The 27559-nt window shown below is 42.5% G+C and overlaps 2 long non-coding RNA genes across 4 annotated transcripts; one reads left to right on the top strand and one right to left on the bottom strand.

Moving 5' to 3' along the window:
* The first annotated feature begins 408 nt into the window (after window positions 1–408).
* On the top strand, window positions 409–5822 carry LOC140633021 (uncharacterized). 3 transcript variants are annotated; one of them, XR_012030652.1, is made up of 3 exons: window positions 409–517; window positions 1209–1284; window positions 5030–5822. It is a non-coding gene; the product is annotated as an uncharacterized lncRNA (long non-coding RNA). The 3 variants fall into 3 exon arrangements; XR_012030653.1 differs by lacking the exon at window positions 5030–5822 and adding an exon at window positions 4621–5001; XR_012030651.1 differs by lacking the exon at window positions 5030–5822 and adding an exon at window positions 3699–3893.
* Window positions 5823–15103: 9281 nt separating this feature from the next.
* Window positions 15104–27541, bottom strand: LOC140633909 (uncharacterized). The gene is made up of 3 exons (XR_012031498.1): window positions 27261–27541; window positions 21026–21184; window positions 15104–15226 (listed from the first exon to the last, which is right to left on the bottom strand). It is a non-coding gene; the product is annotated as an uncharacterized lncRNA (long non-coding RNA).
* Window positions 27542–27559: the final 18 nt, after the last annotated feature.

The raw sequence follows: 27559 nt of genomic DNA, 5'->3' as shown, positions 1-27559 counted from the left end.
GTTAATTGCAGTTGGATTGCATATAAGAAAAGCTATCATTGAGCCCATAATAATGCCAGGCACTCTCCCAAACATGTTCTATACGTTATAACATTTAATCTGTACAACAAGAGCCAGAGGAATGTATTATTATCACCCCAGATTGATGGAGAAAATTAAGGCAAAAACCAGTTAAGTAATTTGCCTAATACCAAGCAGCTAGTAACTATCAAAGGAGGGATTTGAACCCAGACTTTGGCTGATTTCCAAGTCCACCAGCTTGGCTACTGTTTCCTAGCCTCCCTTGCTTTTTGCTTCATGCACCACATTTCTGATGTTTCCGTATTTGCTTTCTGGTTAATGTTTACTCCCTCCTCCCTAGTACACCACGTCAAGGGTGTGGCATGGGCTTTTTGCTTCCTGAATGTTCGTTACTCAGTTTAAACTGGCTTTACTCTCTTCCAGGGGGACTTGAAAAGTGACAGCCTAAGACAAGTAGGGAATGGAGAGCTGACTCCAGTGCACTACTGGCTACTGTGTAGGATTTTGATTGTATCGTTGAAGCTTCTTTGATGGCAAAATGGACCAAACGTGATCTATGCTTCAGATGGCCCCAGAGGACCTATAGGAAACCCCCAAACACCCAGGAAGGGTCACTGAGGATAAATGGATTAAGGAAAGGCCATGACTCATAGGACTAGTGGTGGTGATGGTGGTGGGAGCATTTTGGATTTTTTATTTTTCTATCGTGAACTCAGTGCAGAAGAGGGAATGTGTGTTTTGGAGTCAGAACCAGGTCTGTAGGATGACCTTGGGCAGCATTCTAGACATTTTGGCCCACTTCAGACTCCTCAGTGGGGGGAAAAGGAGATACCAATATGCCTTCTGAGGAATCTGTTGTGCATTTATGAGATTTTCATCTCCGAAGCACGCAGCAGATACCTAGCACATTGTAGATGCTCCCAAAACCGAAGCAACAACTCTTTCGAGAGACTGAGCTTGGCTCAGTCTGAGATCCCAGGTGGTCTGGGGCTCCCTCTGAGCCTAGATTCTAAACCAGGGAGTGAAACTGGACTTGTCAGCTCCTTTGCCAATTCAGCATCCTAATGTGGGAGACAGAAGTCCTCATTCCACTCTGCCTTTTATACATTCTGATAAGAATTGCCAGGAAATCCATGTAGTGTGCTGAAACTCTAACCTGCTATTAGATAACTCTTTTGTTTTCATAGTGAAAAGAAAAGAAGGAAGGGAGGAGAGAAAACAAGAAAAGAACTCAGGATGGTGGTTTCCAAATTTGTAAAGCAGGTAAGATTGGTATTTGGTACTTTTTGGTCTTTCTTTTCCTTACCCCTTTAGTCTCCCCTAAAAAAACAAGAAAAAGAGGTGGGGGGAGTATATTAAGGCCCCCCACTCCCCATCCAGAGAGAGAGAGGGGAGGAGAGAGAGAGGGAAGGAGACTCATCCCTCCCATTATCTCTCCAATCGTGCTGGAGAGAACTGCTACCTTTCCTTTATGCCCACTGGGCTACAGTTGTCTCATCTGTTGGAGTGTGCTTACTAGCAGCTGCCCCACACACCTGCCAAGTTGTTAGAGTGGTGGGGAAACAGCTAGTACTAGACTGAGACGAGGAGATTTCCTGGTAGAGGGAAGGAGCATGGGGCAGGAGTGATGCAAACCCGAGTCTGATTCAGCCACTGACAATAGCAGCATTGTGACTTAGGGCAGTCACCTCACCTCCCCGCACCTCGGGTTCCTCATCCTGCAATGAGTGAAGCAGAACCTGGCACCTGTGCCTCTCCTGCTTGGAAAATCCACGGGCTCCTGTGGGTGAAGGCACCCAGAAAATTGTGTGCTCAGGACACAGCCTTTTCTGCCACGGTCTGAGGCCAGTGTCACCTTTTGCTGGCCTTTTGTTTTGCTTTCTTTTTAGTATTTCTCCACAGTGAAGCAATGCATGTGAATCCCCTAACCATGTGCATTTCTAGCAGCCTCAGAGGTGCCTGTGGGTTATATCTATCCGAGGCCTCTAACCAACCCAGATTCAGAGTGGGTGTAAGATCAAGTGAACGTGAGCTCTGGGCGGCGAATGCACACTCCACCTAGGAGAGGCAAAGGAACTCAGAACTGATAGGAGTGTAAGTCCAGTGTGGCCAGATCTGGTTTTTATTTTTCTTTTATTTTTAAGATTTTATTTATTTATTATGAGAGACCCATTGAGAGAGAGGCAGAGACATTGGCAGAGGGAGAAGCAGGTTCCATGCAGGGACCCCAATGCAGGACTCGATCCCAGGATCCCAGGATCACTACCTGAGCCAAAAGCAGATGCTCAACCACTGAGTCACCCAGGTGCCCCCCAGATCTGGTTTTTCAAGTAAGGCAAATGATCTTGAATTTTTAAAAAACACAAAAACTACCATCTCAAAAGTACTGGCTCAAAAATATTTGTGAATAATTGTAAATAACTGTCTTTTCAAAAAGGCTGTAACCCTAACCTAGTGCACCTGCTCCGTGTTTACACTTTGGGGCCTGAAATCTAGAGAGATGAAGAAGGCTTCTTGCTTGGCTGGTCAGCACCTGAAGCGCAGAGGTAGGGCTGCCCGCTTTGGATGAGGCACCTTTCATTCTTTCTAGCTACAACCAGGTCTCCTGAGTTCCTGGGCAGTGCCCATTCTATCACACTGGGCTTCCCTTTTTCTAGAAACGAAATAAAAGAAGAGAAGAAGAAATAGGGAGAAGGAAAGAGGGAGGAAGGAAAGAGAAGAGAGAAGGAAGGTCCTTGATTAGCACCACCTAGTGAGTGCCCAGCACATCTTTCAGAGGAACACAGGCAAGTACCCCTTCCTCCCACTTGTTCCAGCACCCCCATTCATGCTGAACAAGGTATGGCTGTTGTCCCCGGGCACAGAGCAAAATGCATGCGACCCCCAAAGTCCAACTTGTGGGACATCATGTTGCTGTGTTGCTAATCTCAGGCACTGAGGGAAGAGTTTTTAAAGAAGGATTGGAGGAGTGGCTTCTGAAAGCCTGGCAGGGTTGGTTGGATCTGTTCTGGAAGCCCTGCCGGTGTACTAGGTGAAAGGGAAGTTGATTGTAAAGCACTTTGGATATTATCAAAGGTTATTAAAAAACAGCAAACACCCTACCTCAGTGTGCCTTATTCGTGATACAAATTGGTTGGGGTGGGGGACACCTGGGTGGCTCAGTGGTTGAGCGTCTGCCTTCGGCTCCGGGTGTGATTCCCGGGGTCCTGGGATTGAGTCCCGCATCAGGCTCCCTGCATGGAGCCTGCTTCTCCCTCTGCCTGTGTCTCTGCCCCTCTCTCTCTGTGTCTCTCATGAATAAATAAATAAAATCTAAAAAAAAAAAAAATGTGGGATGGGGTCTGGGGAGGATCTTCCTTGCCTGGCCCTGGACCGATCTGCCTTCTCTGAGGCAAGTCAGGGGGTCAATTCAGCTTTCTTGAATTTCCTTCATTACTCACTCACTGGCTACCTGCTGCAGGGGCCCAGCTAGGAAGCGCATCATCTTGAAGTCCTGGCTTAGCCGTCTGGGGTATCCCTGCCTTTGTCTCAACCCTGACTCTTCCACTCACTGGCCATGCAATGTAACTTCTCTGAACCTCACTTTTCCTCAACTCTGAAATGGGAATAACAATGCATACCACTCAGCCTCAGTGAGGCAATCAGAACAAAATAATGAAGGTAAACACCTACCCCAGGATGAGGCACACGAGACGTTGTCAACAAATGACGGTGATGGTTGGGAGAGCAGTGGTCTCCAGAGCTTCCAGAGTCTCAGCGGAGAGCTGTGAGAGGCGGTGCAGCCCGGCACCCCAAAGGGTAGGTTCTGGCGCCAGCCTGCCTGAGTTTGAATATCCTGAATCCACCAGGTCAACGAGGTACTTGACACTCTAGTGTGTCTGTCCTCATCCATGAGGTGTAGATAACAGTACCTACCTTGTGGGTTTGTTGTGAAGATTGGCAGAGCTGACCCTGTGAGGGGCTTGGCATTCCATGCACCATGAGTGCTGAATGGGTGATACCTGTTATTGCCCAGACCGATGCGTGGGCTCAGCCTTTGGGGGATACGTTCCAAGCCCCTCAGTGTTTGCCTGAAACTGAGGATAGTACCAAACTGTGTATATTTTATGTTTTTTCCTCTCCATCCATGGCTACACCAAAGTGTAGTTTATCAATCAGGCACAACAAGAGGTCAACAACAATGATAAGAAGATAGAGTAGGGGTGTCTGGGGGTCTCAGTGGTTGAGCATCTGCCTTCAGCTCAGGTTGGGGTCCTGGGATCGAGTCCCACCTCTGGTTCCCTACAGGGAGCCTGCTTCTCCCTCTGCCTGTGTCTCTGCGTCTCTGTTTCTCATGAATAAATAAATAAAATCTTAATTTTTTAAAAAAAGAAGATAGAGTAATTGTAACACTATGCTGTAATTAAAAGTGATGTGATGTGGTCTCTCTCTCAAAATATCTTATGCTGACCTCACCCTTCTTCATCTTGAGATATGACACGATGAGACGCCTACATGATGAGGTGGAGTGAGGGGAATTGTAGGCATCCTGACATCATGCATCTTGGACCTTCTGAATATGTGTCAAAAGGAGCAATATCTGTTTTTTTTTTTTTTAAGATTTTTATTCATTCATGAGAGACACACAGAGAGAGAGAGGCAGAGACACAGGCAGAGGGAGAAGCAGGCTTCATGCCCAGAGCCCGATGCAGGACTTGATCCCGGGTCTCCAGGATTAGGCCCTGGGCCAAAGGCTGCGCTTACCCGCTGGGCCACCTGGGCTGCCTACAACATCTGTTTCTGAACGGCGATTGACCACAGGTAACTGAAACCTCAGGAAGCGAGTACAGGAAAGTGTGTGTGTGGGGGGACTTTTGTACAATCTAGAAAAAGACAGAACCCCCTGAGCTACTGCCCAGGGAAGTGAAGCACATTCGCTCAGGCTTTAGCCTTGTGGCTCACGTGCTTCCCAATGGCCCACCTTCCAACATCTTCTGTGCCTCACCCAGGGTCCTTCTCTGGCATCTAGGGTCTGTTCTGCCCACGTGTTCAGCAGGGCACACGTCTCAGAGAAAAAAGGCCTCCCCCGCTGCCACCGCCCAAGGAATAGCTCCCAACCAGTGATTGACGAGAACACCGGGCCGGCTCCCCAGGATAACTCTGCAGTGCACGTTCTGGAGCAGCTCCGGGCAATCCCCAAGAGGAGGGAGCCCTGGTGCCCACTGGCTTGATGACACAGCATTCATTGATTGCCTTTCCACCCTGTCCCCATTCCCCCCTTGAGGTTCCCTGGGATCGTCTCCAAAGAAGTTACTTGCACTTGAATCCTATTCCCAGGAACCAAATTGTGACAGATACAAACCGAAGAGCCCAGCTGAATACCCCAAAGTGCTATGATGTCTGTACAGGCTGCAGGTGCCAAGAATCCATGGGTGACACCCGGAGACAGGCCTTTCGCCCTGGCTTCCCACAGTGGGAAACTGTTATTCCTCTGGCTACTGGAGATCTGCACTCCACGAATCCGCCCACAGGTCCTCTTCTGGGAGCTTCCTTGGCAATGTCCCTGGAGGCCAGGAGCCACGGTGGGCTGATGCAAGAAGCCAGGATGGTGTCTCTAGGCTGCTCCACGTCAACACGAGCAACTGAACAAGAAGAAGCACACTCCATGCAGGCAAATTGGAGCTTTCCCTCCATTCTTTTGCTCCTTCTTTATAATAGGGTGTAAAAATGGAAAAATATGTCAGCCTTTGGCCCCTTCCCAGTAAAAAGATAAAAATGTTTTAAAAGATCGTAATTAAAAAAAATAAATAAATGATCGTAATAATTAGAACAGTAAACTGAGCTGAGAGAAGTCTGTCTCATGCAAATGAAAGACTATTAGATGCCCTCCTGGACCAGATAAGGAGTTGGTGGGGTGGAAGGGAGGATTTAGAAGTGCTGCTTCGGCACAATTGGCGTGCGAATAAGTCAAGTTCTAGCGCAATTTTCCATGCAAAATAAAAACACAGAAGGAGAAGGGGAGGCGGGGAACCCGCACGAGACCCTCAGAGTCAGCACTGACCCTCAAGCATTCACTGGAGAAAATGAATGTATTATGGAGACAAATGTGCCTTCTCCCAGAAAGTCACTCCACACCAGACAAACACACCATCGGTTTGACCCTTCCTTTGCACACTGGCCCAGAGTTTGAACATATAACAGAAGACCAGAATGTGGGAGAGGGTGGTACCCAGGCCCTAGAAAAATCAAGGAGATTAAAGAGCAGCTTTCCTTCAAAGAAATTTAAATTTTGTAACAAATCGGGGCCTGGACAGTTTGGAGGAGCACACAGAACACTCAGAACCCCCTCCTGAGGCTCTTCCAAAACCAACACGGTCATTTCCAACCACTCACAGGTGTTTTTCCTCCCAAAACAAACACAGAAACAAATATTTACAGAGTTATGAAAATTCAACAGAAGTCACCTGGACTCAGAGCTTCCCCCACCTGTGCTCAAGATCTCTGGCCCTGGGATTATTAGCCAGAATGTTACACCTAGTTTCCATGGTGGGACAGGAAACCCTGGGGCCCCGAGAGAATTTGTTCCCAGAATGTATTCATAAGAATAAATGCTGTCTCTTCTCAAGAAAGTGTTTGCAGCTCCGAGGGAAGAATAGCTTTCAGACAAAGGAAACGTCAGTGGCTTTCCCCCCTACATCTGCCAAAATTTGCAACACGGCCCTTGAAGAGCGCATGACCATGTTGTGAATCGATCCATCACGTTCATCAACAGCCCTGAGTGCGGGGCTGGCTGTTGTGTCGCTGACCACCTTGAATAATTTTTCATTGGGCTGTTTCTGGGAAAGGCCCCCTGTTGGCTTTTCCTGAATGTCCCAGATGTGAACCAGATCTCAAAATTAGGAAATGCGGCTGGGGAGGGGTTTCTGTCCACACTGCTATGTCACCCTTTGGCCTTCTTTGGTGGATCTAGAAGGACCAGGTAAGCAAAGGATGTGGATGTGATATGGGGGGAGGGAGGAAAGGAAAAGACAGGAAGGGAAGGAGAAATGAAATAAGTGTGGGAACGGGGAGGAGGCCAAGAAGAGAGGAAGGAGCAGGAAGGGAGAGAATGGAAAGGGGAAAAGAGGGAGAGAGGCGGGAAGGGAGAAAAAGAGAATGAGAGAGACCCAGAGACAGAGAGAGAGAGACAGACGTAGATCTGCTGCTGTCAGACCCTCACTGGTTTCTACCAAGGAGCCAGATAGCCGCTCAGTGAAAAGCTGAGATTAAGCTCACAACATAATTTCCATTATGTTAATGTTGCTTTAAAATATATTGCACAGAGTGCTGCAACAATCAAATTATCAATTATAATGTCTACTCAGAGTAGAAAAGTGTTGCAAACAGAGGGCTGATTACTGCTTCAGTACATCCAATCTGCATACTCATTGTTCAGTACAGGGAAAACAAATTATCTTGTGTTGGCCCCAGTTCAAATTTAATTAAATGAGTGCAAAGCAATTATAATAAAGTACAATAGTGTAGTAATGAAAGGAAAATAACTCATTAACCTATTAATCTTTATTTATGTTCCTCTCAAATAACTATGTAATTTCTTTATCACCGCATCCCATAAGAAGAAATAGGGTCTCACTGCTTGTGGCCTGGTTTAACAGGTTCTATTTGGTGAAGATGCCTATGCGCCGACCATGCATACCAACTTTCCCTAGCTTTGGGGCCACCTCCCAACCCTTCCATTAAGCTTCCTGCCCACATATAATGGACATGGTCTAGACTGAGTGCTTCTCTTCTGGTTGAGGGAGAGCCTGGTGCTTTGAGTCTGAAGAGCTACCAATAACTCACTCTTCACAGCACTTTCCATTTGACAATGTTTTTCGCATATATGGTCTCACTTAAGTCTTGTGACAACAGTGGCATCATGAGTGTTGCTGCTTTATGGATGAGGAAAAGGAGTTTTTTGAGTTGCTAAGCATTTTGTCCAAGCTTTGAAATTCACCCATAGCAGATCCAGGATTCTTATTAAGTCCATGGCCCCTATATCCTCATGTTTCCCCCACTGGAATCTCACTACTCAAAGTATGGTCCAAAGACCAGCAGCGTTGTCACCACCTGAAAGGTTGTCAGAAGTAGAGAGTCTTGGACTGCACCTTGGACCTGAAGAATCAGAATCTACCAAGATTCTTTAATGATTCAGATGCAGGTGGAAGTTGGTAAAACATGGACTCTGCTGGATACCACAGGGCCTTTGCTGAGAGACCTGGACCAGTGCCCCCCAAGAGATGCTTTTCTGGAGCTCTCATAGCAACTATTTGAGATGACCTTGAGATGCCCTTGAGGGATTATTGTTCACTCTGGCTTCTACTGGGCCGATCACCTGAAGATACAGCTGGAGGTAGGAAAAGCAGAAATTGTTTCTCTCTGAAGTCGCACACCTGACCCCCAAACCCTCATCCCTGCCTTCAAGCAGAGTTTAGAAGAATGGAGAGGAAAGAGAAGGGAGAAACTGAGGAACTATGGCAGGAAATGGACACGTGTTAAGCTTCTTTGTTCCTGAAGATTTTTCCATGTGTCATTTCATTTAATCTTCATATCTTGTTTAGATGAGATGACTGAGAACAGGTTTAAGTGATGTGCCAAAAGTCACCTATAAGTGACAGGAAATTGTGTTTGACTTCTAAGTTTACACTTCCACTGTATGACATTTCCTCAAAAAAAAAAGGGAGAGAGAGAAAGAGAGAAAGGAAAGAAAGAAAGAAAGAAAGAAAGAAAGAAAGAAAGAAAGAAAAGAGAGAGAGAGAGAGAAAGAAAGAAAGAAAAAGAAAGAAAGAAAGAAAGAAAGAAAGAAAGAAAGAAAGAAAGAAAGAAAGGGAAAGAAGAAAGAAAGAGGGGATCCCTGGGTGGCGCAGTGGTTTGGCGCCTGCCTTTGGCCCAGGGTGCCAGGATCGAATCCCACATCGGGCTCCCGGTGCATGGAGCCTGCTTCTCCCTCTGCCTGTGTCTCTGCCTCTCTCTCTCTCTCTCTCTCTCTCTGACTATCATAAATAAATAAATTAAAAAAAAAAGAAAAGAAAGAAAGAAAGAAAGAAAGAAAGAAAGAAAGAAAGAAAGAAAGTCAGAGGAAGGAAGGAAGGAAGGAAGGAAGGAAGGAAGGAAGGAAGGAAGGAAGGAAGGAAGGAAGGGGAGGGGGGAAATGAGGGAAGGAGGGGGAGGGCCAGGGAGGGCCGGAAAGGGAAGGTAGGAGAACAACATGAGGTCAAAGGGTGGTGCGGTAGTCATCAGTGCTGCTCACCAAACATCTCCAGATCTCTCTCTGAGGTATCAGGGGGATTATATTTCCTACCCTTTGGGAGTAGACAGAGGCCACGGGGATAGTTTTGGTTAATGAACTGCCAGCAGAAGTTTCAAGTTTCATTTCTAGGTCGGACATTTCATTGCCAATGGGCACCTTGTAGAGCTCCCGCCTCCTCTCTGCTGTGGCAATTGGCAATATTCAAGAGGGTGGCTAACACCTCAGAATGAGCGAGTACACTCACTGGAGACCCCTGCGAATCTGTGATGGACTTGTGATGTGAGTTAAAAAATAAGCCTTTGTTTTCTGAGCGGCTGAAATCTGAGGCTGTTTGTTACTGCAGCATCACTAAGCTTATCCTGACTGTTACAAGTGCTGATCTGGAAGAAGCAGGAGGGAGGGAAACATTTAACACTGCAAGTGCCCTTTCCTCAGTGCACAACCCTGCATTTTTTTTCCACTCAGGACTCACAGCCTTCCTAAGACAGAAGTTAAGACATGGATATTCTTAATGACATCATTCTTAATTATCATTTATTTTATAAATAATGTATGGAAGACATAGCCGTGTAAGTGCCCTGCCCAAGGTCACCAAGTTACTAAGTGGCAGCATCAGGTTGGAGCATAGGTCACCTGCTGGTTAATCTTTTTCAACACAGGTCATTTCCTTCAAGAAAGGACTAGAGCCCCATTCCCTGACCTCTCCCCCAACTCAAGGGCCACGTTAGTACATCTAGTGCTGTACTCATGCTTCCCTCCATCCCCCACTCAGTGGGAATGCAAAACACTGGGCAAAAATCAGTCCAAAAGAAAACAGGTCATGCAGTTGCCTGCAGATGACTGCCCTGGGTCTGTGCTGGGGGCAGAAGAACCGTGCAAAGTCCAGAATGATACCCTTATTGTGGTTAACTGCAAGCAACTCCACTATGCAGTGTTGCTTTGTCTTTCTTATGATCATTTTGGGTTGTCTGCAGGATAGAAGGGCAAACGTCAGTGATGACAGGATCATTCTTTGTAAGGTGACCTCAGAAATATTTAGTGCTATTTACGTACAGTAAAATCTCTCTTCAGTAGCTTTTACTTAGTCCATTTACCAAATTAACCACGCTCTCCCTTCTGTCTGTAAAACACACTTCTCATGCCTCCAGTGGCTGGAAAGTTCATGGCCAGCGGGTTACTTTTCAGTGTATTCCTAGTCCTGCTTTCCATCTGTTGAGTGCTGTGTTTACTAGAAGTCCATTCCCAAACTTGTTTAGTTTCTAGTTATACACGTGATTGTGATGATGTATATTAATACCATGTGAACAGCAAAGGAAAGGGATGTTTCTGTGAAAACTAGATTGGAAGCTTTGAAAATATTTTTTTAAAAAAACACTACAAGGAGTGTTGGTACATTAAAAATTGAGGAGACACACCTGCGTGGCTCAGCTGCCTTCAGCTCAGGCTGTGATCCCAGGGTCCTGGGATCGAGTCCCGCATCGGGATCCCCACAGGGAGCCTGTTTCTCCCTCTGCCTATATCTCTGCCTCTCTGTGTGTGTGTGTCTCTCATGAGTAAATAAATAAAATATTTTTTTAAATGAGGAAAATTGTGAAGATCTATACGGGAACGGTCATCAAAATACTCTTTAAGCCTGCTAAGGTTTCACATACCGTTTTAGAGAACATGAAACCGAAAGTCATAGATAATGCATTGTGAATGAGTTTTACGCAAGAAGGATAATCTAGAATTCTCAGCGATCTGATGCAGCCACATAAAAGGAAAAAAAAAAAGAGACCAAATCCTACATCATATGCTTGGCAAAATAATATATGTGTTTTGTCTTTTAAAAAGAAGTTAAATATTTAAGGTCAATATTTTTTTTAATCATTCCAAGTTTCAACTTTATCTATTTGTCCCAGTTGCTTCTGATAAAAGAACTTTCACATTGCTGCTTTTCATGTTTGCCATTTGCCCATATACCCTTTATCCCATTGACATACTGTGTTATTTTTAGGTGCAAAGTATTTCACATATTCTGTCTTTGGTGAACTTATTCAACACACATTTTTTAAACAATTGCTATATGCCACACTGGACTGGGTGTGGGGCTAGATCAAGGTAATGATAAAGCCCACAGTGTTTGGGAAAACAGACTTTAAATACAAAAGATTCATCATTTAATGATAATTGGGATGTGTTGTTGGAGAAAGGAAGGTTCACTTTGTCTTCATATAATTCAGAACTGGTCAGGGTTTCCTATTTCTGAAGGGTAAAATAAGTGTTGTTTAATAAATGAGCCAGGAACTTTCCTCCCTTGGATGCAATTTTTAATATAATGTCTTTTTTTTTCTTCCTGCTTTATTGAGGTACCATTTACATACCAAAATTGGGTATATCGTGTACATCAAAACAATTGTATATATCAAAACGGACTTGATGTGTTGATAATCAGTTTCTTTGGGCTGAATGAGGCCATCTTCCTTCCCTGCCCCAGACTGTGATTCTGGGGCCCCTTAGGATTCGAAGCAAGTTCTCTCACTTACCTCTTTTCTTCATTTCTTCTTCTTCACTTCTGTTCTCAGGTTTGCCCCTGAGGACGCCCTGCACCCTTCTTCAACCTACCCTGTCCCCAGGAAGCTGATCTTTATGGACCCTATCTGCTAGCTCCCTGGCCCTGCGCCTTCCAAGCAGATGAGGCCATTTGAGTATTTGGAGGCAGGCTGCAGGGTTTATACACTATCTCCATATCTGCAGAATTGCCATGTATTGGTTACATCTCTTTCCAGAAAGTCACAGCTCCTGCCAGGCAGCCTTTTCTATATAGCTAATCTCTGCATCCAAGATCAGCAAATCTGGCTGAGACTAAGACAAGTTGAGTGGCTAGGTGCAAAAGTCAAGGAAGTTGGGACCCTTGGGTCCATGCATTATCCCGGCCCTGATGTAACATATTTCTGTAACAGGCCAGAGTAAATATTTTAGCTGCTGCAGGCCATACAGTCTCTGATGCAACTATTCAACTCTGCCTTTGAACTGTGAAAGTAACTGGCAGACATTAGGTGTGTTTCAATAAAGCTTTATTTTCATAAATAGGTAGTGGGCCATATTTGGCCCATGGGCCATAGATTGCCAACCCCCTTTCTAAATGAGACAGTTGCCCACACTGCTAACTCTGGGGTACAACCCTGTCTCTTATGGCTTCCTTTAACCCTGCTCGCATCTTTGCAAACAATCCCTTTACTAAGCTCCCCTCGAATTATCCAAATTGAGTGTACCATCTGTTTCCTGCTAGGACCCTAATTGATGCACTTGGCTTTGCATTTCTCCAACACAGGCTTTAATTGCAAAGTAACAACAACAACAAAAACAAAACCAACAACAAAAATGGAGATTATGACCAATTACTATGTGGCAGGGATGTGGTGCTTTACATGTATTCATTCATCCCAAATATGATAGAATATTTCACAAAGTTACAATACGCTCTTAAAGTTGGCTGGAGCTGAAATAAATAAACTTTTTTTTTTCTTGGGGCCTGGAGTCTCAATCCTGCTGCCCTACTTGTCCTCTTCTAATGGAATGGAGGTCTGTTCTAATTAAACAAGAAAACACATCTTTTCACAAGGGGAGAACGGAGGGCATTGTACTCTGTGCCTCAAAGAAAGCATGCTTTAATAAGAATCCTTTTATAATCCCTGCTTTTATTTGTTGCTTCCCAAAGCTTTTGCTGGTAATAAAAGGATTGTAAAGTTGACAAATATAAGCAGGGACAAAGAAGTTTGGGGAGATAATGCTTTAGTGAATGGGCAAGTATGTGAAAGTGTATTGATCCCACAACATGTAGAAGATGATCATGAAAAGCCAAGGCTGCCATCAGGGTGATGTTTCTATTACAAAGTAAAAGCCCCTCCAGGCAAGAGCATCTATTCCTTGTATGATGTAGAATTATGCCCAGTGCCGAGGAGAAAAATAATTCAGGCTAAAATGTAGGATTTGGTATCTGAAGATCTGGGTTCAGATGTGAACGCGATGCATTTCTAACCTACTGCATGATCCTATATAACCAGCAAATGGAGCCTCAGCAAATGTGTTGTGTTCCATGACGGGCACTTTATGGATGTCTGTTCTCATTCTACCATCATCACTTTCACCAGCAGCCCTCATTACTCCTTCTGGCAAGAACCATCAATTTTGAGGTTCCAACATCTTCTACTCAAAGGCTTTACACTTTCAGTGGGGCTCCATTCCCACTGCAAGGATGGAACATATGGCCATGCCTGGGCCAATCAATGTACTGCATCCCTCTGGCCCCAGAGACTGGTTATTTATATACACATGAGTCAGTTAACCTCTAAGACTGAGATGCAATGAATGATCAAAAATGGGCTGTTCTTTTCCACTAGACTAGACAGCTGGAGCTATTGAGCCAAAATGAGGAGCCTGAGGTTGAAATCCACAGAAGAATGTCACAGTAGAATGATGACATTGTTCAAGCCCCCAAGATAGCCTTACCTAAAGCCAACCTTGATGGGATGGGTTGGAGAAAACTATAAAGTTTCTACACTTCTCTGCATCCAAAATTTTTGTGGTTTTGCACATTCTCTCACTGAGAGCATCGAGAGATGGGGATTATTTCCTACCCCTTGAATATGAGCTGGTCTCATGACTTGCTCTGGTGAAAGCAATGCAGCGGAAGTGAAGTTGTACACTATCACTCTATTGCAGAATCCTGCTGCCATATAGCAAAGCCTGGGCTAGCTTGTTGGAAGGTGAGAGATGATGTGGAGGACAGCCAAGCATCCTAGTCACCTGCCAGAAGCCCATCCATAATGAAGAGTAGATGAATGAGGGGGTCCAGTGGACACCAAGAGAACCATCCAGCTGAGCCCAGCTCTAATTACTGAACCACAGATTCTGAGCTAAATAAGTAGTTATGTTAAGCTCCTATATGTTGAGGTGAGCTATCATACACCAAAAACTAATATACACAACCATTCCTCTGGATTTTTCACTTAACGCGAATCAGTAATTTATCTTTTTGTTTTGGTCAGTTAGGATTGGGTTTTCCATTATTTGAAATGAAAGGAATTCTAGTACAGTAAAGATGTGGCTCCGTTCCCCAACCAGATACCATTGCTAGGGATCCTGTCTGTCTGATGGGATGCAATAGTGAGTGAGTGATCAATACATTCTTAATGATTGTGTAATAATTGGCAGGTTCTCAAATCACATTTTGAAGAGCAAAGGGTATCTTTGTTCTTGATTCTCCAAAGTCATCTGTATGGGAATCATGCTTAACTTGTCCTAACTCCTCAGCAGGAATTTGGAAGATATGAGTCTTCTCCAACCATCACCATAGGTGGAAACAGGTAAGCTTGAGTACCTACCTAAGGTATCCTCAGTATCTAAGAAACAAACCACCCTGAGCCATCTTCCTCAAGGGAATTTGGAAAAATCCAAGGCTCATTCTATCCTCCTTGCTATAGAAACCTGAAAGTAAGTATCATTTTTTTCTTCCTAATATAAAAGGCAGGTACTTTTTCTAGGCAAGAAGCCCAAATCCACCTGCCCTTCTTTTCCTTTAGGACTCCACCCATTCCTTGCTGTAACTTAATGCATTATTCCTATAACTTATTTTCTTTAAAATAGAAAAAGAAAAGGAAAAAAAAAAACTAAGGCAGGGACTTCAGAGGAGTCATATTCCACTCCAGTAAAAAGATGGAATCTACCTGTCTATGGCAGAGTGGAATCCACCCACCAATTCTTACAAACTATTGACAAACTGTATGAGTGAGTGTGTGTGTGCATGTGTGTAGGGAGAGAGAAAGGACACCATTATTTTTATTCTTTAATCAGAGGATAACCAGACTTTCTCTATCCCAAGTGAGTTTACATTTTAAGTTCTTAAATGGTTGCTTTTTCTCAAATCCACAGGCAAAGGTCAGAAGGAAGAAGACTCTGTTGAGGATAGAAAAGAGAAATATACTCAGTGGCTAGAGATAACTTCTCTCAATCCAGGAGTCAGGCGAGGGCATCTCTGGCTGACATTTACCCTTCCCTCTAAACTCTCTCAGGCCTCGATAGCTCCTACTCTTTCCTTCCTTCCTTCTCACTTCTCCTCACTCAGAGGCTCATCTCTTGCCTAAAGGCTCAAGGGAAAGTCCTAAGTAGTGAACACCATTTATGAGAAAAGGAAGACATTGGTTCAACTGGTCCATCTCCTCCAACTAGACAACTGGCGTGGTGTCTGCTGGTTGCCAATGGTCAGAATGAGGCCGGAGACCATTCAAACCTCCCTTCCTTGTTAGATTGCGAGTCTGCAGAGCAGAGAAAACACTGTATTGGGAAATCGAATGCCAAAGAGAAGATATTCAGAAGGTAAATATATGCACAGAGTGGAGGGGTGAGGGGCAGGTAAGCTCTGAGGAGACAGAGAAACTGGTGTGTCTAAGGGAGAACAGCTGGAGCTAAGGGACAGCAAAGTGACAACACCTAAGAAGCAATAATGCAAAGTAGGGTGATAAAGCAGAAAGTAGCGAAGAGCTTCATTTCCTGTCACTTGCCCGATTTCCTGTATTATAAAATGCAAACTCCATAACATCATCTTATGATCTTGTGTGATTGACACCTCCTGTCTCAGCAGCCTCTTCCCTAAAAAGGCTTCCCCTTATTCCTAGCTGCATGAACCTTTAATGTCCTCCAACATGCCAGACTTGTTTCTGCCTCTGCGTCTTGTCATTGGCTGTTTTGCCTGTTGTGGCCGGCTCTTCCCATCTGTCAAGTCTCAGTTCAAATGTTACCTCCTCTGAGAGGTCATCCTTGATCATCTTCTCCAGTATAGACCTGCTGCTGCCCATCACTTCCTACCTCACTACTCTAGAATGTTCTCCTTCACTGTTCTTCACACAAGCTAAAATCATCTTGTTCATGTTCCTTCTTTCTTTCTGCTAACTTGGGGCTTAGTTCACTCTTCTAGCTCCTCAAAGTGTAAAGTTAGGTTTTTATTTGAGATCTTTCTTCTTTTTTAATGTAAGCACTTACTGCAATAAACATCCCTCTTACTACTGCTTTTGCTGCATCCCTTAAGGTTTTTTTTTTTTGTTGTTGTTGCAATTGGAGGTGTCTTTGTTGTAGTAGCTAGTACTACCCACCCTAGCTAATACACCAAAGGAGTCTTGCAGATGTTTTGTGAGGATCAACCAGGAGACACACATATCACAGCTTCTCTGAAATTCCTTTTTCCCATAATTCATTTCTCCTGGGCCTTGGAACATGAATTCCAGCTGCTCCATCAACCAAAGGCTAAAACCATTTTCTCTGCTGAGCACAAAGTCTTCATTCATTAGGGTGATCTCCAAACACATCCATCCCCTGGTGCTCATTTCCTGGCCTGGAAGTGTGTGAGGAGCATAGCACTCCTTGGATTTATATGCTCTATTACCTGTATTACTGAGAATGCTGGGCTGCAGCCATTCATCATCTACCAGCCCACTGGACAAAATGATTCACTCTAGACTTAAAGGTTGAAGTCGATTGAGTATCGTTTTAACTGGAGGGAAAGGCACTTCCATAAAATGGCAAGAGCTTTATGGCAGAAAGTTGTATTAATGACCCCACTTCAGTGCTTATCAGGAGGAGGTCATATAATCCCTTCCCGGAATTACATGCTGGCCAGTTCAGATAAATAACACAGATCTCCACCATTCATAATCCAAAATGTTAACAATTAATTTCCGAAATCAATCCTGAAGGGAGCTGGAAGCCCAGATCGTTGGGCCCAGACAGGCCTTGCTTGGTGGATTTCTCATGAGTCAAAATTTAAACCTCAAACTTGTAACGAACTGTTGTCAAGACACAGCTGACTTAGGCAATCAAGATAACATTATTCAGCAATAACGTGGGTGAAACATACTCTAAGTGTGAATTAATAAGTCGGCTGACACCAGGTCCCAGATGTTTCCTACTCTGGCAATATGCCCAAAGTGATGATAAGCAGATTTACATACTTAACTAATATGTTTATTTAAAGGAAATTTCCAAATCCAAAATAACATCCAGATTTCTTATTTGGCTGCAGATCAAAAGACATCCTATCAATAAAGACAGAATCCAGGATAAACCTTTTCAACATCTGCTTAAAACCAAACAACAGATTTGAGGGTTTTGGTAAAACTTAATTGCAGGCAAATTTTACTGCCTCTTACATAAATATATATTTTCATGTCCCGGGGGTGGTTCTGACCTCATCAATTCTCATGTTCACAATATACAACATTGTTCTTTTACCAGCACCAATAGCTCTGCCTTTATGGAGCCTTCCAGTCTCAAGGTTTTCTTCTAGACTGGAGGATGAACAGACTTTCCCCCTCATCAGGAAAGCGGACTGAAAGTCAGAGGCGAGAGCAAGAGCTTGGAATGTTGTAGAAAACAAAGATCTGTTCCTCTCCCAACCAGTTAGTGCTTTGTTTTTCCATAATTACTAAAAAAGCATTTATTTGGTCTCACTCTCCCTTCACTTTAGAGTGATGCTCTTTTGAGTCCTGATCTTTTTCTTTTCGTTGTGGTGGTGGTGGTTGAGTCCCCAAGGGAAAGCTCAGTAACTGGATGAAAGCCTTAATAGATGTCTACCCTTGGTAAGGAGATGATGATGGGATGGGTGTCAGCCATACTAGCTCATGACCCTTCAGTGTGAATGAGTTCACTTTTCCTACGTATTAAGTGCCTGAAGTGGGACCAGGATGGTTGGGCACTGAGGCATTTTTTCCTACCCAGTGGTCAGGCTTGTAATTGAACTAAGAATGTGCTTCAGAAATTCCCTTTGCCTAGGGATCTGTTTAGCGACAGAGCCAATATTAGCTGCTTGACCCTGGGGCAGGGAGATTTGAAGAGTCAGAAGTCATCCATCTTTGCTCTCTCTCCATCCTTTGAACTCAGTCATGTAATATTTGTGAGTCTAATCTCTTCAGAGCCAAGATTGGAAGGATAGGTTGGTGGGAGCATTCAAAGAAATACCAGCTAAAACACAGAGATCCTATTTTCCTTCTCTTAATTGGCAAATATTTCTAAATACCTCACTCAATTATAGTTCAGATTTTTCTAATAATAAGTGATACCATAGATAACAATTATCTAGTTTGAAACAGGTATCAAAAGCCTTCAAATCTGTCTAGCCTTTGATCCAGAAATTCTACTTGCAGAATGTATCTTAAGAAATAATTATGGGAGGAAAAAAAAAAAAGAAATAATTACAGGGGCACCTGGGTGGCTCAGCCAGTTGAGCAGCTAACTCTTGGTTTCAGCTCAGGTCATCATCTCAAGGTGGTGAGATCCAGCCTCACGTTGGGTTCCATGCTCAGTACAGAGTCTGCTTGAATATTTTCTTTCTTCCTCTCCCTCTGCCCCTTCCCCCTGTATGTGCTCTCTCAATCTCTCTTTCAAATAAGTAAATCTTTAAAAAAAATTATTATAGATTTGTGCACACATTTAACTATAAGAATGCATGGCTGTGCTAATGATAAGAAAAGAAATATCACAAATGACCTAAATATCAAACAATTAAGACCAGCTAATTAAATGATGGCCCACAATTTATAAAATTTTTCAAACTGAAGTAATAAAACTTAATGACAATGAATGGTGCTTATATTGGTGAGTAAAAGAAAAAGCCAGCTTGCCAAAAATATGTGTTGTATTTTGCTATTAGGAGATATACATGTACAAATATGTCATATGTAATATTTCAATGACATATAACAAAATTATGACAGGGGTGCAATCATAGGTGATTGTCATTTGGGTTATTTCTTACTTATTTTATCATCTCAGTGCTCTGCCATGAACAACTACTTTTATGATTCAAAATTCTAAAAATATTGTGAAGATTTTAATTTTAAATCAATTTTCAAAGGTATAATTTATATGCAACTAAATGCTTTCAGCTTAAATATTCACTTCAATGAGTTTTGACAAATACATGTGCCCCATGTCTCTGACAATTAAGACACAGGACAATGAAAATATAGAATTCCTATATAACTTCTACCCTAAAAAGTTCCTTCATGTCCCTTTGTAGTCAAACTCCTTCTCACCTTTGGCTCTAAGGCAACTTTCTGGGCTGACCCATGTCCCCTAAAATTCATATGTTCAAGTCTCAACCTCCAATATCAGAATGTGACTGTATTAGGAGATAAGGCCCTTCCAGAGGCTATTAAGGAAGGTAAGACGAGGTTATACAGATGGGTCTTATCCCAGTAAGACTGTTATAAGAAGAAGACATTAGAGGGGTGACTGGGTGGCTCAGTCAGTTAAGCATCTGCCTTCGGCTTAGGTCATGCCCAGGGTCCTGGGATCAAGCCCCACATTGGGCTCCCTGCTCAGCAGAGAGCCTACTTCTCCCTCTCTCTGCTTCTCCCCTTGCTTGTGCTCTCTCTCTCTCTCTCTCTGTCAAATAAATAAATAAAATTTTAAAAAGAAAAGGAAAAAAGAAGACGACATTAAAACACAGACATGCACAGAGAGAAGACAGAAGGCGGCCATCTACAAGCCAAGGAGAGAGGCCTCAGAAGATAGCAAGCCTGCTGATACCTTCTCAGACTACTAAGTCTCCAGAACTTTGAGAAAATAAATGTCTGTTGTTTAAGCCACTCAGTCTGTGGTATTGGTATGGCAGCCTTAGCAAACCAGTAGAGACATTAGAGTTTTTTGTTTTTTTTTTTTAAGTTTTGTATAATAGAATCGTGTAGTGTGGATGTTTGGCTTCTTTTCGCACAGATTCAGCCTTGATGTTTTCAAGATTCATTTTGTGCTGTGTACCTATGGATTACTCAATTATTTACTCTAATCTGTTGGTGATCCCTTTTTATTGCTGGGTGGCATTTCACTATTTGGCTATATCACATTTTATTTATCCACCCACCAGATAATGAACACTTAGGTTGTTTCCAGTTTTGTGCTATTATGAATAAAGCTAGTATAAAATTCTTGCACAAGTTTTTTTGCTTTTGTTTTTGTTTTTGTAGACATGCTTTCATGTGCCTTGGTAAATATCCATGAATGGAATTGTGGGATCATGAGAGAAGTGAATGTTTATAAGAAATTGCCAAACTGGTTTCCAAAGTGGTTATACCATTTTACAACCCTGTCAGCAATGGATGGAAATTCCAGTTGCTCACCACATCTATTCCAACACTTGGTTTTCCAGTCTTTTAAATTTTAGCCATTCCAGAGGATATGTAGCGGTGTGTCATTATGGTTTAAATTTACATTTCCCTCATGGCTAAGAATGTGAGCATCTTTTAACGTGCTTATTGATCATTTGCATATTTCATTTTGTGATCTGTCTTTTCAAGTCTATTGTTCACTTTTTATTGTATAATTTGTCTTTATTATTGAGTTGTAGAAGTTCTTTATATATTCTAGATACAAGTCTCTGTCAATTACGTGAATTGCAACATATTCTTCCAGCCTGTGGCTTTTCTTCATGTTTTCTTCATACTGTCTTTCAAGAAGCAGAGGTTTTATACTTATTTTGTTCTTGATAAAAAGAAGTGACCAGTGGTGTTTTGTGAGAAACCAAGATCATCAAGATCATTTCCATTTTAGCTCAGCCTCCAGTTTTCTGACTTGATTTCTATCTCTCTTGTCAAATGGACTTTTCCTCATTAACTCAACTAACTGGTACCTACTGGTAGAAGCTCTGAGCAGAAAAGGCAAGTGAGATGTCAGGAAGCCATAGCAAAAACAGAAACAAAGACTAACCTGCTCTGGCACTTCCTCTGACCTCTAGGAAGGGAAGTACCATGTCTGCTGAAACACCTTCTAGTGCTTTCTGGCTTCAAACCAACAGCAAGCAGTTTCTTTCATTCACAGCTGACAAAAGTCCTTTTCAGGTATGATTTGGTAAGTGCTGTTGTGCTTCTTTGCCACAAGCAAAACAAAAAAATAGAGATCCTTTAAAATTCTATTAGAAAACAGATCTTTCAGGAAATGCAGAATTGGGCTTTCTGAGCTAGAAGGCTAAACTATTCCTTCACTTTCCTAGAACTGACTGCTTTCTGCTATGTGCCCCAAATGAACACTATATACATACATATGTCATCACAACTCAAAGCTTCTTATGGTGTGTATTTCTTTACACGTCTATCTCTTACAATCACACAAGAAGCCCTTGAGGACGTGGCCATGCATTGTCCTTCTTTGTATATTTAGAGCCTAATATAGAACTGGCACAGCGTGAGAACCAATAGTACCTGAACTGCTGAACAAATGAGTGAATGAATAAATGAGTTAATTAATTGTCCAAACCCCAAACTCTGAGATTCCTCTTCTGGTTCCACACTTGATGAAATCTTTCACTCTGGAGTTAGATGGACCTGGGATCATGTCGCAGCTCCATTTCTTCCTCCATGTTATGCAAACTCCTTAGCCTTTGAACCTCAGTCTCTTCAACTTATTAAAGGAAAATGATGGCTATGATTATGATAGTAGCCTCATCAGTTTGTGTAGATTAAATGAGCGAACCCAAAGTGTACATCCAGCGTCTGGTTCATGATCAGAGCTCTGTAAATGTTAGCTCTGATTATTGATACGCTGCATTTCATGTGACTCATGCCTTATAAAATTACTCTTAATGTTTGCTATGGGTAGAAGGTGGTGGTAGTGGTGATGAGAATGATTAACTATGGGGCTGAGCGTCTTAGATGCATTATATTTACTAATCTTCACAAGAACCTTGAATCACAGGGATTTATCCCTGTTTTATAGTTGTAGCTGAAGTGACTGCAGGAGGTTACCAAGCTAGTAAATGATGAAGCTGGGATTCAGAGTCCCTTCACCCAAGAGGGTACTCTTCAGAGGAGAGGATGCCTGTGGCCAAGGAGGTCAGAGGCATGGGGTCCAGATTGTTCAGTCTGGAGGATTGGAGCCCAGCCAACTTTGAGGACCACCAGTTCTATCCTTCTCTCCATTAGATACTATGTCAGTTAGGATTAACTTCTGTTGTATGTTACATACAATACAAATAACAGTGGCTTATAGAATTTTTTCTTTCTTGCACAAGAAAAGAGCAGAGATGTTCAGTCCAATGCTGGTATGGTGGGTTCCAATCTGTAAAATAAGGTTTCTTTTATCTTTTTGCTCCTCCCAAAATAGAAATCAGGAGAAATGCTCTCTTTACTCACAGAGCCTGAAACTCGCTGAACCCACTAAGAGACATCCAGCCCTAACAAGTAGGTCAGTCCAAGAACCTTCTTTGTCTGGGACTTGAGACTCTCCTCCTCCACCAAGTGCCACCCTTCTGCACTCTCAAGTAGCTCTACTAGAAACCAGTGGGAGCCCCAACACCACCAGATATAAAAAGCAGATTAAAATAATTCCACAAAGGCTCTGAAAATTAAATTGCTTTTAAACATGTTCATCCTGGGATCATATCTCAGCTCTACCTCTTGCCAAGACCTGCGTGCTAAACCTAAAGAGCCTGCTAAAATAAAAGATATAAATAAGACCCAGCATCTTTTAACAATAACAGCTAAAAGTCCAGAATACAATAAAAAACCATCATACCAAGCATCAAGAAAATCACAATGTGAATAAGGAAAGACAACCAGCACTGAGCTGAATCAGATACTGGAATTATATGACAAGGATTTGAAAGCAGCCATCATTAAAATGTTTCAACAATCAACTACAAGTTTTCTTGAAACAAATTAAGAAAAACAACAGAAAATCTCAGCACAGAAAAAGGAGTTAAAAAAAAAAAAGAAAAAACAAGCAGAAATTATAATCTTAAAAATACAATCAGAGGGATAGAAAGGGCTTATCTCCCAGCTGGGTCAGCACCTTCAAAGAACCCCAGAAGAACCACTGAATGATTTCCAAATTTAATTTCACTGGATGTTTTTTAGCTACAAGGGAGTCTGGGAAATGTAGTCCCTATGCTGAGCCACCAGGGATAGATTGGCGTTTTGTTTATTGGGTCAAAGGCAGGAATAAGGATTGAATTATTAACTACTCATGTCTACCACTGAAACAAATGGCTCATATCTGAGAATGAGACTAAGGCTCTGGGAGTTAGTATTGGAATATGGACTTATTATGAATAAGACTAGAGAAATTGTGTGACTGTTAAGGAGGATGATGATTTTTTGGTTGGGTCTGGCGTGATCCACAGTCACCATGATTCCTAAGAGATGGCATAACGACAACTTGATATGACCTAATGTCACTAACATCTCAACAGGCTCACCTTCTCAGGAAAGGCCACTTAATTACCTGATTAATTTGCTCATCTTAATTAACTTGTCCCTATTGTTGATAACCTTGTATTGATTGCTCTGCTGGTAGTAATTAGAAAAGTGGTAGAGAGGTAAATGGAGAAGCCACAAAGAGGGAAAACAGAGCATGCACTCCTGTCTCAGGAATCTACCCTCTAGACTTTGAACTCAACACTTTTGTTTCTCCCTCTGGGTAAATATATTAGAAATGCAAGTCATTTTCGCTGGTAATCATTTCTACCTACCCCACATTCCTTCTTAGAGGATCTGCCCTTGACCTTTTTTCAAATATTTTGCTGACATAGTCCTCCTTCCTCAGCTACAGCTGAGTGGTCAATGGATGAACCCGTAACCTAAGCTGGACAGTTACATTCTATTTTTTTTTTCAGATTTTTGAATCGGAGCATAAAGAAACAGTATCAGTTAACTTTGGGTGCTGAAACTGCATCATTCTGTAGATTTGGAGGGTGGCCAGGGTAGCCATTTTGTGGCTGCCATCTTGGACCTTAAACTCCATCAGCAACCAGAGAGAGCTGGTCAGTCAAGCTCGCCAGACTCCTAATGGCTTTACAATTCCTGGTCCCAGTCTCTTGTCCTTTACCCATACTTCTTACTCCGGGCTTTACATGATACTTCTGATTCTTTTACAGAAGTTTTTTTGTACATAAGATCACTCAATTTGGTTGCCATTTCTTGCAACCCAGTGAGCCCTTAATATAGTAAAGCACTCTCATTGTTGACTTATCTTCATTTTAACCTTAAACCCCTCTGAAATGCATATGTAAGAGATCTATGAAAAATCAGTAAAATGGGAGTGCTATCAAAAATGTAAACTGAGGGGTGCCTGGGTGGCTCAATGGTTGAACATCTGCCTTTGGCTCAGGTCATGATCCCGAGGTTCATGGATGGAGACCCGCATAAGGCTCCTTGCAGGGAGCCTGCTTCTCCCTCTGCCTATGTCTCTGCCTTTCTCTGTGTGTCTCATGAATAATAAATACATAAAATCTTTTTAAAAATGTATAAACTGAGAACAGATTGTTGGTTGGCAGAGACTGGAGGTGGGGAGTGGAAGAAATGGATGAAGGTGGTCAAAATGTACAAACTTCCAGTTATAAGATAAATAAGTTCTGAACATGTAACATATACTGTGGTGACTATGGTTAATGATATTGTATTGTATATTTGTACACCTCTGAGACAGTAAACCTGAAAAGTGAATCATAAGAAAAATGATTGTAACTATGTGAGGTGATGAACGTGAACTAAACCTATTCTGGTGATCATTTTGCAGTGTATACATATACCAAATCATTTTGTTTTGTACCTTAAACTAATATGATATTATGTGTTAATTATATCTCAATAAAACTGGAAAAAATGTATAAAGTGATAAACTGTTCTGGCTTCCATCAGGCCCAGTGCCTAATTCTTTCCCACCCATTAACTCATACTCTGCCTATCATTAACATGTCACTGTATCCCCACTGATTTAAGTCCTTTGGGACCCCCTGATTCCCATATCCCACCCAGATTCCCAGAACTCTATTGCCTCCCAGAGGTAATCATAGTCAACACTTAGTTCCAGTGATTTTGGCTTGGAGCCATGGCGTTGCAAAGCTAGTATTGAAGTAATGCTCTCTCACCTAATTTGATTGAATTGAGTGTTCCAGTAAAACTGGTGATGTTTTCCTTGCTACAGGGTCCATCCTAATGAACAAATGCTGCCTCTCTTTCATAGAAGGCTGAAAATGTGGGCTTATAAAGAAAACCTTTACAATCACTTCTTGGTGTCTCAGAGATCATCCAACATAATTAAACATGGGGCTAGGTTGGGAAATGCTAAAATAAGCCCAACTTAGAGTGCACATATGCCTTTCATTTACTATTGTGGCATCAAACTTTGACTATTTCCTCAAACTTTGCCTATTTATTGTTTTCCTGAAACTTTGGCTATTTATTGAAAATATAATAGAAGTAAAAGAGCCAATACAAATTTAAAGTAGCCTAATCAATGAGACAGAGCCATGACCATCTGGAGTCTCATGTTCCCAACACCTTTATCTAGAGTCTTCATAAGCACTGACTGAATTCGTACAAGTCAAATAAACAAGAACAGCTCCAAATTTTGTTGAATAGAATAAAGGTATTATTACAAAGAACAACCAGTACGGAGAAAATTCATATGCTACTTACAACTCTTTGATAGCTACCCAATCCCAAGGATTTTTATGAGTCCTGAAACAGCAGAAATCTGGAAGCTCAACTCTAGAAGACTGAAGAGCCTCATCATAGCCTTGAATTTAAGTCAATTGTAGAAGGACAAACATTATATGGTCTCATTCATTTGGGGAATATAAAAAATAGTGAAAGGGAATAAAGGGGAAAGGAGAAAAAATAAGTGGGAAATATCAGAAATGGAGACAAAACATGAAAGACTCCTAACTCTGGGAAACGAACTAGGGGTGGTGGAAGGGGAGGTGGGCGGGGGGGTGGGGGTGACTGGGTGACGGGCACTGAGGTGGGCACTTGATGGGATGAGCACTGGGTATTATTCTATATGTTGGCAAATTGAACACCAATAAAAAATAAATTTATAAAAAAAAAGAAAGAAAGAAACTAACTCTTCATTTCTTAAAACAACACTTTTTTGGGTCTCTGTTACTAGAATCTAACCTAATACTCATGAATGCACAAGTTTCTGTATTGACAAGTATGTGTCTACAACATCATTTAAAAGGCATCATGGGGGATCCCTCGGTGGCTCAGCGGTTTAGTGCCTGCCTTGGGCCCAGGGCGTGATCCTGGAGTCCCGGGATCGAGTCCCACATGGGCTCCCTACATGGAGCCTGCTTCTCCCTCTGCCTGTGTGTCTCTGCCTCTCTCTCTCTGTGTCTCTCATGAATAAATAAATAAAATCTTAAAAAAAATAAAATAAAATAAAAGGCATCATGGTATTCCAGGACAAGGAAAGAGCACAACTTACTCATCCAGCCCATTACTGTAGGATGTTTAAGCTATTTCCGACATTTTTCTAGGTTAAACAAGACATTGTGATCACTCTAATAATGAAACATCCAAGCACATTCTCAGAGATCTCCTTAAGATAAACTGCTAAACTAGTTTATGTACACCAGTTTGGCTGGGCCCAGCTACACTATTTCTATTTAAAATATATTTAAATTTTTTTTAAATTTTTATTTATTTATGATAGTCTCACAGAGAGAGAGAGAGAGAGGCAGAGACACAGGCAGAGAGAGAGGCAGGCTCCATGCACCGGGAGCCCGACGTGGGATTCGATCCCGGGTCTCCAGGATCGCGCCCTGGGCCAAAGGCAGGCGCCAAACCGCTGCGCCACCCAGGGATCCCTATTTAAATTTTTTTGAAACTTACTTCCAACGTTCTTCTCTAGAGAGGTGGTACCAAATCATGTTTCTACAAAACTTGCAGGAAGTGGTTTATTGATGACAGCTGTTTTTTTAATCTTTGACAATTTGATTTATGCTGGACTTTTGCTGGACTCTTGCAACCTGCCCATGGTAATGTTATCTCTTAGTGATAAGTATCCTCTCTCCATCACCACCACCAAGACTACCAGTTTCTCTGCTTTAGGGTTAGCAGTCCTGCTTATACTCCTACCACACTCACTTTATTGTGGGGAAGAGAAAAGTTGCAGCCATTAATTAATGAAGCCATTCATTCATCTAATGTTATTGAGTACCTACTTTGTACCAGCATTGTGATAGCTGTTGATGGTACAGAGATGGACAAGACTGAAAAGATCCCTATTTTCATAGAGAAGATTACCCTGGCCTGCCACCATTCATAAGGCTGACTCTCTGGGCTCAGGATCTGCCTCCATCCCAGTACATTGTGGAAGAAGGTCTTCTCTCTCCCACGGGCACTCACTTGTCAGCCATAGAGATCTTCACAGATATTGTCTTTTTAATCTTGCTGATTATAATGGGAGACGGTCACTATGGCAAGACTACAATGGGCTACTAGTGAGTAATTTTGGTGTTGG

Source organism: Canis lupus, chromosome 5, assembly GCF_048164855.1.
Source record: "Canis lupus baileyi chromosome 5, mCanLup2.hap1, whole genome shotgun sequence".
Taxonomy (NCBI): Eukaryota; Metazoa; Chordata; class Mammalia; order Carnivora; family Canidae; genus Canis; species Canis lupus.
Note: the sequence above shows the minus strand (reverse complement) of the source record. Positions and strands in the feature narration are given on the sequence as shown.